The 6686-nt window shown below is 38.4% G+C and overlaps 1 non-coding gene across 1 annotated transcript; it reads left to right on the top strand.

Moving 5' to 3' along the window:
* The first annotated feature begins 1926 nt into the window (after positions 1-1926).
* On the top strand, positions 1927-1998 carry TRNAA-CGC (transfer RNA alanine (anticodon CGC)). The gene has a single exon. It is a non-coding gene; the product is annotated as a tRNA-Ala (tRNA).
* Positions 1999-6686: the final 4688 nt, after the last annotated feature.

Here is a 6686-nt window from a genome sequence, read left to right as displayed (position 1 = left end):
CTGCCACCCCGATCCGCCCCGAGGGCAGGACCTACCACCCGATTGGAGCAATGGACACAGGCCAACCAGGTGAAGCCACTGCTCCCCTTAAGGAACCGTATCTTCTTTAGATTGGCCTGACCTCACTCTCGGGGAGGTCCTATCCACTCAGGCGGTCAGGGCCGACCCCCGACAATGAGCTGAAATTCTAAACAGAAATTAGGTCTCCCAGTTAGGTGGGAACATGATAAACTAAGGAGCAAGATGCCTTGAGAGTTAGGAGTAATTTTCATCATTCAGTCATGTCCTTCAAAGGCTGACTGACCTTTTCAGGAATTGAATTGAATTTTTAAAAAAAAGGTTTTTTTTCACCCACAGTTCCACAGCTAGACAATTATTAAGTGTTTGAGGCTGGATTTAAACTCAGGTCCTCCTGACTCCAGGGCTAGTGCTCTATTCACTGAGCCATCTAGATGCCCCCCCCCCAAGATTGAGTTTTAACAGAAATAAAAGGAAAAGGGTGGATCCCAAATGAATACTTATTTATTAATATAATAGTATGATATGAATTTATCTCACAAGTACAAAATGAGCATTAAGTTAATTATTAATATTATTAGAGATGAGGAAACTTAGGAGACCAAAATAACATGTCCCTACCTCCATCCCTACTATTTCCAGAGGGGGGTTTTTCTTGTCATTCTATAACTGCTGATATGATTACAAAGGCTATTATTTTCTGCAAAAACCAAGATTTTGCCTGGAAGTCATTGAGATAAATACCATTATCAACCATGTAACTAGTAACATCATTAAGCATTCACATTCTCAAATTGTTACAGACATCTCATTTGTAGAGGAGTCTGATTTGCAATAAAATTTGAACTCTTTTGAATCTTTTTACAGCATTCATCCATGAATGAAGACAACAATTCCAACCAATGAAGACAATGGTTTTATTCCTCCTTCCTTTAGACAGAAAACAAATCAAAATTTTGATGACCAAGAAGGCAAAGTTGAAGAAGACCTAATATAATCATAAAAAAATCAGAACATTTCCCATGGTCTAAGGACTCAAAACTCTTCAGCTTCTAAGACAGCTGAAGAAACTTCAGAAAAACCATGCTAGTGTCATAATCAATTTTCCCCTGCCACTGAGTGTGCTATGAAAATTGACTTACAAAGGTGGAGGACAATAAATACTAAATAAAGCAGATTGTAAAGAGCCTATAAATTAGCCTGTGGATAATCCACTGGATAATCTGACTGGATGTTGCCAACACAATTGGAATCACTTGAATTACAGCCAATAATCTTACTCCATATAATATAAAGTTTTCAAAACCCCATTAGATTTCTCAACCATGCAACCTAACTTCGAAAGGTTGAGTTGACCATACACTGTACTTTGTTGATAAGGATTTAGGTCTGCCCTTTAGGGATGAGTAAAACACTCCCCTAGGTTTTGCACTTCTCAGAGAAAGACGTTTAATTTTTTTCTCCTTTGAAGACCTGTGATAAGGACATTCCAACTGTTTACAGTAGAGGGCAGTCCAGAAGCCTAGATCTGGGGAAGTTGTCATCAATTTTGTTTCCAAACAAGAACCTCTTCTCTAACATTCCTGATTTTCAGGGAGCTCCTCCTATTTATTAAGAACTTTATTTCCAGAGGTTTTCGGGGGAAGGGGCAGGAAAAGAGAAAGAAGATTTAGAAGAAGCTGCCTTATATTGAAATTTTCCAGGGAAGATGGGACCTTAGAGATCACTTGGGGTCCTCCTTCGGTGCGGAGAGAGAGAGGAAGGTAGAGAGAGACTAGGATGGTTAGAAAGCTCCCTCCTTCTAGAAGCTGTCAAACCATCCAGCTTCGAAAATTGAACAAAAACTCCAACAGAAATCACGGTGACTTAGTTCCAGGAAAGCTGACTAGAAAGAGCAGTTAGTGTATTGGGGATGTAGCTCAGTGGTAGAGCGCATGCTTCGCATGTATGAGGTCCCGGGTTCGATCCCCGGCATCTCCAAAGCTGTTTTGCAAATTTGGCACGATCCTATCCTAATGTGCAATGTCTTATAGAACGTAGACAAATAAATAAGTAAAATGAAACCCCAGAGCTCGGCCCCTGCCCCACCTCTATTCCAAATTTGTGCATTTGTACACACAAACACTTTTCGCTGTATTTATATGTGCCTGTGCACACAGATGTGTTGGGGAGGAGGAGATTTCTCCCCGCCCCCCCCCAACTCTGCGCTTTTTTCCTCGCTGTCACCTCATTAGTTATGCCACAGCGCTGGGAGACATTGTCCTCTCTACTTTTGAGAGACCTTGATAGGGAGGGATGGGTTTCCCCATGCAAAAAAATCTGATTACTCAAATTGGAGAGGAGGAACACTGAGTAAGGAGGCAGAAGGATGGATTGTTGGTGAGGAAACTAATCTGTGGCTTGATCCACAAAATTTTGGAGCTGGCTGGTTTATTCAACTGCTTTGAAACTCTTTCTCTCTCTCTCTCTCTCTCTCTCTCTCTCTCTCTCTCTCTCTCTCTCTCTCTCTCTCCTAATGCGTACGTGTGAGTGCGGATGTACACGTGGATAATGATATAGATATCTATTTCCCAACACCGAGCTGGACATGAATGAGAAAATGCAAGATTCTTGACTCGATTGCTCCCCAGTACGCTGACAATAGGGTCAGAATGTGCAGCTCAGTACCTTTTTTCACCCCGACCCACTTGTAAAGTACCTGCAGAATTCACTTGCACTCTGAGAGGTCTGTAAATAGCTTCCCCATGTAGTTTAAACAGGGGCAGAAGGGACAGGAAAAAAAAAAAGAGCCAAATCATGAATAGCCTCAGAGCAAACCACAAATCAGACTTGAAAATTCTGTTGCTAAGTTTCAACCAATCCAACTCCTCACCTGCACTTCAATGCCTGAATTCAACTATTTTATTGTTTGTGTGTATGGTGGTTTTTTTTTAAACTAAAGCTTTATTGATGACTTTCCTATTGTCATAACTGTATTTTTCTGGTTATTCATCCCCGCCCCCTAAAATCACTGAGTCTTCTTGTTTTGAAATAAACAAAAGCTACAAAAACAAAAACAAAAAACAGAACAGACCACTATTCAACAAGAACATTTGACAGCATACACAATATTTTGCACTCATGGTCTTCCACTTCTACAAAGAAAGTAAGAGATGCACTTTTTAATGAAATTGTAAATCTTTTGAAGGTAATTTGTTTTTTTAAAACATTGTTCTGCTTGTCTGTATCCCCTTTTGAATTTTTTTATTCTCCCTTCTGTGTATTTTTATATTTAATTTAAACCCCTCCCCCACCACATTGCTATCACTCTATCCTCTATCCTCCTTACCAGCTCCTCCTCACCTCCCAATAAAAGTCCTCTCTTGAAAAAAATGAATTAAATAAAACAAATGTTTGTTGCATTGCTCATGTCTGGAAATCTTATATTAGAAACTACTCAACCTAGTAAAAAGTGAGTAGACTAAATAACAAGTCATAGAAACAATAAATAATTTTATGGAAGAGAATGACAATAATGAGACAATTATCAAAACTTATGGAATGCAGCAAAAGAAATATCAGAGAAGACTTTATTAGATCCAAAAACTCATATTGTTGACATGAAAATATCTTTCTATAGTAGACTACATCATGAGTTATGCTGACTTTATTAATCTGGAGAAAATGTTTTTATAATTTCCTTGCTATGCTCTCTAAGGGTCCTGAGAAAATTTCTTCTTTATACAAGAACTTGAATTGGTAACAATCACCTGCCAGCAGGAGTATCCCACAAAAACCAGGAAACCGAGGCAGGAGCTCAACAAGATAGCAAACTGTTAGCTCTTTGTTTCCCAAAATTGAGCCTTTGTTACCTCTGAATACAGTGACATAATCTTCTTCACTATACTTGTCCTGACTCCTACATCTTTCACAGTATGTAGGCCATTCTCTTTACCTCTATTTAAATCCTAGCTTTTCCTCCTGTTAGTTACTTATCCATTAGGGAGGAAGCCTGCATGCAATAACTTTGCACCTGTGAAATAAAACTTATATGACCCTTATCAACCAGAGTTGTGAGTCTCTGTTTTCAGGGAGATGACCTTTTTGGCCATAAAAACTCTTGAAGTCCATCTACTAAATTCAAGAGGAGGTGTAAGCAAGTCAGTGGAAGGAGTACCAACATTAATATTGCTTCTTTATAGACTTAAATTTCATTTGAGGCAGCAAGGTGGAGTACTGGGCTAGGAGTACAGAAGAACTTAGTTGAAATCCTAAAGGCAATCTGATGTTCCTTCCAGCTCTAAATATGTGATTCCATGAATTTTTGATCCTTGAAGTATTGTGTATTAGAGCCCCCCCCCCCCAAAATCAGTCCTGGATTAGCCCCACCATCTTCCCCCCTCTAAATCTTACTCAAACATCATTCAATGCAGCTGGAAGAAGTCTCAAAACACTACTGATGGGTTATATTACAAACTAATTCTATCTAACCTCAACTAGACCCTTCTTTTAGAAAGGCATCCCTTTTATTCCTCCCAAATTGATTCCCTATCTCATTTACCACAAAAATGGAAACCTCTGCCATTTCTCCTTCCCCACTCAATTGAGAACTTGCCTCTTTACTTAATGAGAAAACTGAAGTCATTATCTGACTCTCTTTATCTCAAAATCTTTTGTCATCATCTCTTATCATTTTCCCTTCAGTCACTGTTGAAGAGGAGGACCTTCTACTTGCTATTGCTAACCCATTTTTTTTTTTAGATTTTTGCAAGGCAAATGGGGTTAAAGTGGCAGACAGCTAGGTAATTATTAAATGTCAGACTGGATTTGAACCCAGGTACTCCTGACTCGAAGGCCGGTGCTTTATCCACTACGCCACCTAGCCACCCCTTTGCTAATCCATTTTAAAAGTGTACTTAATTCAAAATCTCCTGTCTTCAGCAGAATGAATCCTCAATCATTCCCTTTCTCTCAAACCTTCAACTTCATCCTATTTCAACATACCCAAGTCTTCCCAATCCTTGAAAAGTCTGTACTTGATGCTGTCATTCCTTCAAGCTTTCTTATGTCTATCCCCTTTCTCAACAATAGTCCTTGGAAAATCTTTCTACAACATTTCTCCCCATGTTATTAAACTGTGCATACATGCCTTTTCATCTAATAATACCATTGCTAAGTGAAAAAATACCACAAAAATACCAAAGAAAAAGGAAAATAACCTATTTGTACAAGAATATTTATAGCAGATCTTTTTATGGTGATTAGGGAAATGAAAACCAAAAGGATGCCTATCACTTTTGTATTGTGATTTTAAGTGTTCGTGGATCTGCTCCCACAAAATGACACTCTCATACAACAAATTTTAATAGGGATTTATTAAACTAAACAAGGAATAGGACAATAAGACGAACGACACTGACACAAACAATACAAAATTACACAGAGTATTAAAACTATTACAATAATTATTAAGATAGAGGAACAAGAAAAAGAAAAAGAAAAAGAAAACATCACCACTTCGGGGGAACACCGTCTCTCAAAGTCAATGCTGGGGAAGCCCCGGATCAATCCAGCGTGAGACCCAAAGGGGAGAATCCCAGGCAACTCGTCAGCTCCATGGGTGAGGCTTCGGTGTTTTTTAACCCGAAAGTGATTTTTATACATTAGAGGACAAAGAAGGCATAAAGCCAAGGCTTGGGCTAAGTTCCAGTATTCAGTAATAAATTTAAAAAACCATCTGTAGATTGTGTGACCTGCTGAAGGCCATGTACTCGTAAATGGCATATTCTTAATTAAATCGTTTATCCTGAAGGAGGTAGCCAACTTCTTTCAAGGATAAACAGCTCCTGGAATGGCTAGTTCCTGGAATTACAGCTGCCGATAATCAGTAGAGTTCATGGATCAGTCAATCAGGCCTTGGATGGTCAGTATTTGAAATGATCTTATAAAATGGGTAAACTGATTTTTCCCTTCATTTGGCCTTAAGATCATGAGAATAATAATCAGATAAGGCTAAAGGAGTAAAAGAAGAATAGATTCTTTTCATTTGTTGAAACATGTAACAATTACATAAACATAGTAAAACTAACGCTATAACTATCACTAATAAAGGTATGGCCATACTGTTAAAGTATTTAGTAGCAGTAGATGAACTAAATAAAAAATCATACCAATGATGATTAGTGTCAGAGACAACTAAATGAGATACATCTAACAATTTCCCAGCAGCTATATGAGTTTGAATTTTGTGTTGGTTTAATGCGCGCTTATTTGAGTCCAATAATCTTTTTAGTTGCTGAGATTCATTAAGTATCTTAACAAGGGAATTTAAAGGTAAGTGAATGATTGGGGGTTGTAAAACTTTGGGTACCCATTTCAATTCTTCATACACTTCTATGTCAGGGGAAAAATAAAAATCATCACCCTGCCAGTGCAAAAAAGAGATGTTTGTTAGACATCCAGCAAAAGGAGGAGATAAATGTACAGAAGCTAAATCAGTATAACTATTAGATACAAGGCATATATGCTGTGCAGCGACTTCATATATCATAGTAAAATTATCCACAGGATACAGAGTAAGATCACAGAGGTTAGAAGAATGTGAGAGAAGGCAGGGTTCCAACTGCCTTGACATCATCCCACATATTAAGCCATTATACGTTTCAGTACAGTCAGACAAAGAGTAAGTT

Source organism: Macrotis lagotis, chromosome 2, assembly GCF_037893015.1.
Source record: "Macrotis lagotis isolate mMagLag1 chromosome 2, bilby.v1.9.chrom.fasta, whole genome shotgun sequence".
Lineage (NCBI taxonomy): Eukaryota > Metazoa > Chordata > Mammalia > Peramelemorphia > Peramelidae > Macrotis > Macrotis lagotis.
This window is presented reverse-complemented; position numbering and strand designations above follow the sequence as displayed.